Below are 11,178 nucleotides of genomic sequence, written 5' to 3'. Positions count from 1 at the left end.
GCAATCTTAGGAAAGCAGTTTTATGTGTGGTCAGGATGGACTAAGGTTGAAATGAATGGACTTTAAAAGTGCCCGGGTGTAAGGTTGAAGTTCTGCTTTCTCTCTGTCTAAAACCAAAACACGACGCAACAAAACTTTCTTGAATTGTGGGTCTGCTCTTGATAAGAAAATGTAAACAAATGTCTTTTCTCTTTTCTCTGCCAAGAAAACCAGTTTTCTATGTTTTGCCTTTATAAGGTCTTTGATGACTTAGTTAAAACTTCTCAGGATTACAGAAGTTAAGTTTTGCTAACTACTGTATAACCCTACTTACTTGTCTTAGGAATTTCTTATTGTCACCTTGGCTAAATAAATAATTAAGTTTTAAGTTTTGTAATGATCTGTAATCCTGTTTAGGCATTTGCTTTATTTGTTTGTTTGTTTATTTATTTATTTTTAAGATTTTATTTATTTATCTGAGAGAGTGGGAGCCTGGCGGGGTGGGGTACAGAGGGAGAGGAAGAAGCAGATTCCCCGCTGAGCACAGAGCCCCAGCCCAGTACCCTGATCAAGACCTGAGCTGAAATCAAGAGTCAGATGCTCCATCCAACTGAGCTACCCAGGCGCCCCAGGCATGTGCTTTTAAAACTTTCTAAGATTTTTAAACAAACTTTCCCAGGATTTAAATGAAGTCTTTTTGGCCATCTAGCCTTGTTTATTTGGTATGTTAAGTTGCTTAGAAAGCATTGTCGAGAAATAATAAGTCTTATTATATTTGGGTAAACGCTATAACTATTCTAGACAATATATCCTATTCCTGAAGTTTTAATAAGTTCAGTATAAGGTCATCACTTTACATCCTAATTATTAAAATGTATGTGTCACAGAAATAACTGAATTTCTTTGTCAATTGCATTATAATCTTTTGTTATTTGCAGAATGAGTTTCATCTTCAAGGAGATTCATGAACTTTTTAAACAAATATGGGTTTTTGAAATAGTTTTATGATTTTAAAGATAAGAATTTCCAGAACTAACTAAAACTATGCATTAATTCAACTGAATAAAAATTAATAATATGGGATTAAATAAATTGAAAATTGTTATAGTTTTGTGACCCTGGCTTGAAACACTGCTGGTTCTCTAACGTTTGCTCTCCCAGGTTAAGGAAACTTTCTCTTAAGATTTCTGACTTATAGAAATGAGATACAATATTCATTTGTGAACAACTTGAAGCATTTAACTTTTCTCTCTACCTGGACCCTCTGAAATTCAACAGGTCTCCGTGAGCATTCCTTCTTCCATGGCAACCATGGTCATTTGCATAGATTCACTAAGAACCTGTTCTCCTTGTAATAGGACACCCTTGGAAACAGTAGTTACTTTAGCAAGGTTTTGACTGAATGTCATCTGAGAGAGACATGTATAGACGCAGATATGACCAGATGGCCTTAAGGAACTGAGGTGGACTTTATGAAACCTGGATCCATAAAGCCATCTGGAACTGTTGACCTGATACCTGGTTACAGAGTTCCCAGAGGCCTCACCAGGTGAGTAAAGAATGTCACTTCCTGGCAGGTACAGGAACCTCAGGATACCTTGAGGACCTCTTGAAGAGGAATCTGCTCACATCTACAGGTATTGCAGGGTCTGATGGCAAGTACTGGGCTTGGCTTCTGGTCTGAAGAAGCTACTGAAAGTTCAACCTACAGGTTCCTTATGAAAAGGTCCAGCAGGTGCCTCTGGGTGGCTCAGTCGGTTAAGCATTTGGCTCAGGTCATGATCTCAGGGTCATAGGATAGAGCCCAATTTCAGGCTCCTTGCTCACTAGGGAGTCTGCTTGTCCCTCACCCTCTTCTCCCCCCATCTTTAAATAAATCAATAAATACATAAAATCTTAAGAAAGAATTAAAAAAAAAAAAAAAACTCCAGAAAGCAGATTTTAAAGATTTTATTTATTTATTTATTTATTTATTTATTTATTTATTTATTTGAGAGAGCCAGCGAGAGCATGCAAGTGGAGGGAGAGGGAGAGAGAAACTCAAGCCAACTTGGTGGTAAGCATGGAACCCAACTCAGGACACGACCTCATGATCCCAGGATGATGACCTGAGTAGAAATCAAGAGTTGGGTATGTAACCAACTTCACCACCCAAGTGCCCCCAGAAAGGCAGATTTTAAAAGATTTATATGATCAATCATTATTTCTGCTGAGCTTATGTAAATAATTAGGCCAGGTTTGTTAAACCTGGACTTGTGTTACAATAAAGTAGTCTTGATTTGGCAACCTTCGGTTAAAAAAAGAGGGGTTTTTTAGTGAGAAAATGTTTCCACAACACATCTTTGTAGATATTAGATTTTAAGCACCAGAGACTCAACACTGGGTTTATAACTTGCTCTAACCATTAAACTATGTGTATATATATATATATATATATATATATATATATATAGTTTTCATAATGGTGCCTCTTATTAATTACCTGACTACTTGCTAAACAAAACAGTGCATGATGGCTAACACCACTTGCTATACAATTAAGGCCTTAAATGACTCACTGGCATTAGGTATTTCATCTGCAGCTTAAGGCAGAACATGAGCCAGCATAGAAAAGAATATTGTGTGTATTCCAGATATCACAAAAATGTAACAGGATTGCTAAGAGATATAAATATTCAAATTACTGCTTTTATAGATTGGTCTTTCTTAGAGTGATTGGTTAAACCCTTGGACTGGAGGAACACTTTGGTCAACTATCAATGGCCATTTATATTGGGCTTCTTTTGCTCATAATAATATTAAACTTATTTTTTTTAATCTTTTCCCGTGTCTCCCCGCCTGGTGCCAAGACTCCTCCACTGCCATAACTTCCAGCTGACAGATGATTCTTTATACTTAAGCAGGTTGTCTACCTTGGATTGGCAGCCCTCCCTTTGGTAAATCCTGTATGTAAAATACCCAACTGACCAAAGTTGACCTGTAGGTAGAGACATCTCTATGTCCCTATTCAGCAAAAGGAAGTTACAGATGAGATTTTCCACCTTTTACAACCTGAAAGATTTAAGCATCATAAGTATTCAGGGGGGAATGATCTGGGAAACAAGGCCAAAGGAAATGTACAGAAAATTAAATTTCCCTATAACCTATAGCCCACTGACAAATACTTGAGGCTCCAGGAAGCTCCCCATTATCTAGAAGTTAATACTTTGCTAAAGGGAAAAACCACCTTTGCTTGACAATGGCCTGAGGGTCCACTTTAGCACATCAAAGTCCTTTTGGGTGGGACGCCTGGGTGGCTCAGCAGTTGAGCATCTGCCTTCAGCTCAGGGCCTGATCCCCATGTCCCAGGATTGAGTCCCACATCAGACTCCTTGCATGCAGCCTTCATCTCCTTCTGCCTCTCTCTCTGCCTCTCTCCCTGTGTCTCTCATGAATAAATAAATAAAATCTTAAAAAAAAAAAAAAGTCCTTTTGGAACCTCCTGTGTCCTTACCTCCCTCAACCTCGAAGTATATAATCAGTTACTCCTCACAACCTCAGCACAGCCCTTTCTGCCCATGGGTCCTGTCCCTGCACTTTATTAAAACCACCTTTTTGCACCAAAGAAGACTCAAGAATTCTTTCTGGGCCCTGGCCTCTGGACCCCAACACTCCAAACCACATCAGAAAACACATAAGATGCTATCCAAAGGCTCAGACATATCAAATCATGTAAAAAGGAGAGGATCCAAACACCTTCTATTAAAAGGTAGAGATGATCAAATTGGATTTAAAAACCAAATTGCTCTCATGAATAAATTAATAAAAATTTTTTAAAAAGGGGGGGATCCTGGGTGGCTCAGTGGTTTAGTGCCTGCCTTTGGCCCAGGGCATGATCCTGGGGTCCCGGGATCAAGTCCCACATCAGGCTCCCTGCATGGAGCTTGCTTCTCCCTCTGTCTGTGTCTCTGCCTCTCTCCCTCTTTGTGTATCTCTCATGAATAAATAAGTAAAATAAAATAAAATAAAATACCAACAAATTGGGTAAAGGATCAGATATTTGCTGTGTGAAATACTCATTTTAAAAGTAGAGACACATATGGGTTAAAAACAAAAGAAAATGAAGCTATATCTTATAACACAAGTAAGAATGAGACGGCTCTATTAATATCAGAAGTTCAGTTACAGAATAAAGAATGTTTTAGGTATAAAGGAGGTCCTTTCATGATAATAAATGATTTCTTTAATCAGAAGGACATAATCCTTTAACAACTAGTGTTCATCTACCTCACGGAGCAAACCTGATGCACGAGAGGGCAGATACGGACAAGTCACAATTACAGTTGGAGGCAGATTGATCGGTCCAAAACCACATAGAACCACTACACAGAAAATCAGTAAGGTCACAGAAGACTTAAATAATGCTTTTAACAAGTCGATAGGATTAAAACAGATCATCTCAACCTCAACCAAATGCATCAGAATACAGAGCTGCCAGGTGCCAATGAACATTTACCCAAATATATGTCTTCTGGTTAATAGAATATTTTAACACATTTAAAATACATTAGGCCTTTATGCTTTATGACTACAGAGGAATGAAATTAAAAATCAGCAATGTCTTAAAATAAACCAGAAGTAGAAAATCAAGTTTAGCTCAAAAGAAGTGGCAAATGGGAAATGCTCAAGACAAATGCAAATCTAAAAGCTGAGTAAGCCAGAGATGGTGGGGATGACACAGAGGGCAGGAGCCAGGAGTGAGGTGGCCAGCCCTGCAGGACCACCAACATTAGAGGGATAATAAAAGGCATGATCCAGTTTTGTTTTGTTTTTGGTGTCAATTAATTTAACAATTTAGTTGAAAAGTACAAATTCCTTGAAAGACACAAGCTACAAAAGCTCACATAAGCATCAGATCATCTAAATATCACTATATCAATTCTAGTATATTATTTATAGTTAAAGTTATTGCATAATGAAAGCTCCAGAGCCAGATGAATTCACTGGTGCATTTTACCAAACATTTAAGGAGAAGGGATCCCTGGGTGGCTCAGTGGTTTAGTGCCTGTGTTCTGCCCAGGGTATGATCCTGGAGTCCTGGGATCAAGTCCCGCATCGGGCTCCCTGCATGGAGCCTGCTTCTCCCTCTGCCTGTGTCTCTGCCTCTCTCTCTCTGTGTGTGTCTCTCATGAATAAATAAATAAAATCTTTAAAAAAAAATTTAAGGAGGAGATAATAGAAATCTGACACATACTTTATTTCCAGAAAACTGAAGCAGAGTATGTCACTCCCAGTATTTCCATTGGTCTACGACACTAGATGCCAAAAGAAGCCACATGCATTTCCAAAACAACTTCCAGAACAATATTATTCATAAATATAGAAACAGCAAAATAAATCCAAGAATAAAAACATGAATGGTATATTGTGACCAAGTGGGCTTTATCTTAGGCTCAAAACTTTGAAAATCAATGTGACACATCAGATAAATAGGTTTGAAAAGGAAAATCACACAGTCATATTGATAGATGCAGAAGAGATTTTTACAAAATCCAGATATCCATCCACAATGTAAGCTCTTTGAGAACTAAGTATGTAAAAGAACCTCCTCAGCATGATCACAGTCTTCCCATACAGAGCTGTAGCTAACATCCCTCTGATGGCAAAAGGCTGGTGCCTTCCCTCAAAATGAAGAGCAAGAAAGTGAGTCTGTTCTCACAACTTGGAACCAACAAACACTCATCGTTCTTAGGGCAATAATACTGGGAGAAATAACTGGAAAGACAAAAATAAAAGTACTTGTTCATAGACAGCATGATTACTCATGTGAGAAATCCTAGGGAATCCCACAAAATCTACCAGAATTAATGGATGAATTTAAAATGATGCCAGGATACGAGGTTAATACACAAAAATCAGTTGTCTATGCCAGCAAAAAACACTAGTAAGTTGAATAGAAAATATTTAAGATAAAATAAAAATGTGAAATGTATGGAAGTAAGTTTGACAAGTGGTGCAAGACTCATATGCTGAAAACATTAACGTGCTGCTGTCAGAAAATAGAGAAATATATCTTATTTATGGGTTAAAAGACCAAACCTTCTTAAGATGACAATTCTTCCCAAGCTGATCTACAAAAGAATGTAAATAAAAGTTTCATCCAAATTTTTGTGGAACTAAATACATAAATGAGCAAAAAAGTTTGAGGCTTCAATATCCCACTTTCAATATGGATAGAACTTGGTAGAAGGTCAACATAGGGATGGAATTTGTTGGATGTCAGCTGGGCCCAGCAGACATCTACAGGACCTCCCACCAAACAGCAGCAGAACACAATGCACACAGCACACAGGAAACACACAGACTAACACAGAAATGCACAGGGCATATTTTTGAGAACATACTACATGTTTGGCCAGAAAATCAGCCTCAATACATCTAAAAGGATTGACATCATACACATCTGACCACAATTCCAATGGGATTTAGAGTTTTTTGGGAATTAAAGCATATAATTCTATACACAAACTGGTCAAAGCAGAAATCACAAGAAAAATAAGAACTTTGAGATGAATGAAAATGCTAATAAGGCATCACAATCTGTGGAAAGCAGCAAAAGCAGTGATCGTGGGAAAGTTTACAGCTGTTAAGAGAGAAGATTTCATCAATAGCCAACCTTCCACCTTGAGAAACTAGAAATAGAAGACAAAACTGGAGTTGTGACTGCAGAAAGAAAGGCCTGATACTGATCAGAGTAGAAACAAACTCTGCAGAGAGCAGACAAGGCAGGAAACGATGAAGCCAAAGGTTGGTTATGGGAGAGGTCAACAAACTTGATCTGTCTTCAGTGAGATCAAGAAAACAAGAAAGACCATTCAAACTACTAAATTCAGAAATGAAGTGAGAGATTTCACTGCTGACCTTAACAAAAGTAAAGAGGGTTTTGGGATTGCCTGGGCAGCTCCATCGGTTGAGCGACTGACTCTTGATTTCAGCTCAGGTCATGACCTTAGGTCATGAGAATGAGCCCCATGGCGGGCTCCACACAGAGCAGGGACTCTGCTGGAGATTTTCTTCCTCCTCTGCCCTCGTTCTCTTAAAAGAAAAAATGTAAGGTGTATTTTAAGGGAAAACTATAAACAATTGTAGGCCAAATCATCAGGTCCTAGAAGAGGACAGATTTCTGCAAGGACAAGACAGCTATGGGGATGGACCCATGTAGACCTGTAGCAGGAGAGCAAGGGAGTCAGCATCAGAAGTCTGCGCAAGGAAAGCCCAGACCCAAGAACCTCAGGGGTACAGTCCAACAGATATTTACAAGAGAATGAACACCAGTACTCCACAAAACCTTCTCTAAGATAGAAGGTGGGATGCCCTGCTCACCTCCTGCTCCAGGAACAGCCCTCTATGGGTGGGAAAAAAATCACCACTGCTCAGAGGAACACAGGCCTCAGTGGATCCCCCTAGGAGCCTGATTCTGAGACGCCTCCTCCGAGTCATCCTGCCCTGACGGAGGGGCCAACCCTTGCACAGTGTTGGGATAGGGACGGTTCCCTGGCAGGAGGCATTCCTCTGTCAGTGGGATCTGTGTGTCGGAGGGAAAGTGCCCATCAGGGACTTAGCTGGGCCTGCCGGCGGCCAACACTCCCAGCAGCTCAGGAGCATACAACCCGTCCTGCCCTTGAAATGCAGGTGGTATGCAGCATCCATCATGTAGATGTGACAACATGGGGAAGAAATAGGATGATAATGGATGCACCAGATATATCCTGATGGGTATTAATATTAAATTGTATGACATATATTTATATTAGACAAAATAGTCTTTATAAGAAAATGAACTATTAGAGAAATAGTCCCTATATAATGAGAAATATTTGTCATCAGAAATTATAATACGTTGCAAGTCGTGTGCATGGACTAAAATAACTTCCAGTTATATAAAGTCAAAATTGAAAAACTTACTGGCGGGAGGTCTGGGTGGCTCAGCGGTTAAGTGCCTGCCTTTAGCTCAAGGTGTGATCCTGGAGTCCCGGGATCGAGTCCCACATCAGGCTCCCTGTATGGAGCCTGCTTCTCCCTCTGCCTGTGTCTCTGCCTCTCTCTCTCTCTGTGTGTGTATGTGTGTGTGTCTCTCATGAATAAATAAATAAAATCTTTAAAAAAAAAGAAAAAAGAAAAACTTACTGGCATAAGTTGAAAACTCACCAATATAATGGAAAGTTTTAACACACCTCTCTTTTTATTGATAGGATCAGAAAGCATAAAAACAAGAGTATAGAAAGAACGAAGAACATGAACAGAATAAGGAATAAGAAATACAATCTAAGAACATATAATCTTTTGAAGTACACATAGAGCTTTAAAAAAACTTAGTGACAAAATGGCCATGAGACAAACCTTAAAAAAAAGAAATTGATTTCATGTGAATAATATTATTCACCTGGTATATAACTGTTTGAACTTATATCATATAACATCTCATAGGATTGGAAATTAAGAAGTTTATTTTAAAATAAATCATAAGTTGCAAAAGGAATCATAAGGAAAAATTAATACTTAGCATTAAGACACTAAAAAAATATGTGTTGAGCTAAATCAGTACTTCCAGAGACATGTACAGGCTTCAAGGTTGACATAAAATAATGGGAAATGCTAAATATTAATGAGAACTGCATCTAGAATATTCCTGAAAATGAAGACAAGGCAAATATAAAGACAGACAGAGAAACAGACTTAAAATGGGGAGGATAAAGAAAACAAAATATATTCATAGTGATAAATGTGACTGTAAATAACTGGCAAAATAGATGGAGAAAAATATATAAGCTATGATGGCATTAGAAACAATGCTGCAGAGTTAGCATTATGAAAAGCTTTATTGCCTTAAAATATTAACCTGACAACTTCCTAGCAAAACGTAACTTACAGAAAACTAGTGAAAAACAAAACAGTTCTATAGAATAGAATTCAACCAGTAGTTTAAAAATTTTTTAACAATAGGAAAAAAAATACCACTTTCAAAAAACATACTAGTAAATGCAAGAAAACATACAAATAAAAGATGGTTTAATCTTTAAAAAACAGAATATCGAAGGAAGGTACATTCTCTGTTTTAATTGACAGATCTGGCAAATACTGTGATAGAACACTAATAAATACATCATGAAAAGTGAGAATTGAAATCCATCTTTCTTACGAACATAGGTGCTAAAGTCCTTTGTAGCTAATATAGTAGCAAAATACATGTACTCTACAAAACCAGGAAGGCACGTCATGACCACATGTAGTTTATCCCAGAATTAGAAGACAAAAATCAATCGACATAATGATCAATAGAAGAATTTAAAGGAAAATACATATAATCATCTTACTAAATGATAAAATAAATTGCATTTGATATATGGTCAGCCTTAAGATATAAAATAAATCATAGACACAAGTCTAATCACATATCCTGCCTCGTTTAGGACTGAGTTGCTTTAAAAGGTTCTGTGTAATAATAGGATACTGTTTCCGTTCAAAAGTGTCCAGGTTTACGACAATACATTTTATGGTGACTCTGAAGGGAAGTCATGTTACTAAACCTGATAAAACACATCTCAAAAAACCTATAGTAACTGTTGTACTTGTTGGCAACATGTCCACTGTGTTGGCTTTAAGACAAGAATGGTTGTTCTCATGTTTTCCTTCACCAGGGAGATTTTAACCAGGGAAATAAGGTGGTTTTGGTTTTTTAAGTGCAAAAAGGAAAAGATTGAGAAACAAGAATTTAAGATATTATAGTTAAGAATGATATCATTGTCTTCCTCACCAAGTCCAAAAAATTTATAAACTTAGAATTAGTGACACATTAGTGTGCTTGCATGACAGGAAATCAGCAGAGAACATCATGCGCGGTGTTAGGCATCATGCACCATAAATAAAAGGTTGCTGCATGCAATTCTTTTCAAAAGACAAAAGCAATAATTTTCTAGGAATAGATATAATAAAAGTGTGCAAAACTTGCAAGCAAAATTATTATAGCACGATGTTGTTATAGAGAGAGAAAACTTAACTTATGGAAGCTAATAAAAAAAGAAATCCAGAAACAGACTCATAGAATCAGAGAAGTGCTGGTGTGTTAAGATAGAATGATTAGTGGGGGAAAGGATGGACTCCAGCAGAGAGGACTGAAACAATCGGTCATCCTCAGGGAATTAAAGGGAGAAAATCCATCCCTTGTGCCATGAACAGCAATTTAGACAATGAATGTGAAAGACGGAATTCACTAGTAGAAGATAATTCAGAATCACATTCATGGCCTCAGGGAAGGAAATGGTTTATCCAATGGGACAGTGACACCATTGACATAAAGTGAATGTACTCCACTACAGTAAGATTAGTGACTTCTGTTCACTAAAAGACACCAAAAAAAGAGTAAAATAAATAGGGAATAAAATGGGACAGAATATTTGCCACATATGTAACAGACATCCGCTGGAATCCTTAATAGGTAAATCATTCCTACACAAAGCAAAAGACAAGCCAATACCAAAAAAGTACATAATGTTCCAATAGAAATTTAAAGAAGATGACACTGGATTGTCCAAGTCACATGTGAAGGTATTTACAACCTACAATCATAGAAATAAAAATTAAACCACAATGAAATACTGTTTTACATTCATCAAATTGGCAGAACTTACAACAGTGACAATACTGAGAGCTGAGAAGAATACGGAGCAATAGAAACATTTGTGTGCTGTGTGGGGGACAGTAAATTAACACAATCACCACAGAACACAAATGTGACTCCATCTAGTAACCTTTGAGATGGGCATGGACTTTGATTTAGCAGACACACTAGCAGGTAAGGAACAGAGAAACCATCTTGCAAACGTGCATTATCGTGGAAGCACTGCTTGTGAAATCAAACCTGGAAACAACAAAAAGGTGCACTGAAAGCAGAACAGCCAACAAATCTCTATGTTAACACAACAGAATATGAGGCAATGAACATTAATGAGTCCCAGCTCTACAAAACCACACCGAGGAATCCTGAGATGTGACATTCAGTCAAAAGCAAGTTGTCAAACCCTTCCAACACAGTGCTGCTCCGGGCATATTAAACTTAAAAACACAATACACCAAATACCGTGTTTCCTTTTTTTTTTTTTTTTTTTTCCCTTTTTTTTTTCCTTTTTTTTTTAACGGTTTTTATTTTTATTTTTTTAATAA

This window comes from Vulpes vulpes, chromosome 1 (genome assembly GCF_048418805.1).
Source record: "Vulpes vulpes isolate BD-2025 chromosome 1, VulVul3, whole genome shotgun sequence".
In the NCBI taxonomy this organism is placed as follows: domain Eukaryota; kingdom Metazoa; phylum Chordata; class Mammalia; order Carnivora; family Canidae; genus Vulpes; species Vulpes vulpes.
This window is presented reverse-complemented; position numbering follows the sequence as displayed.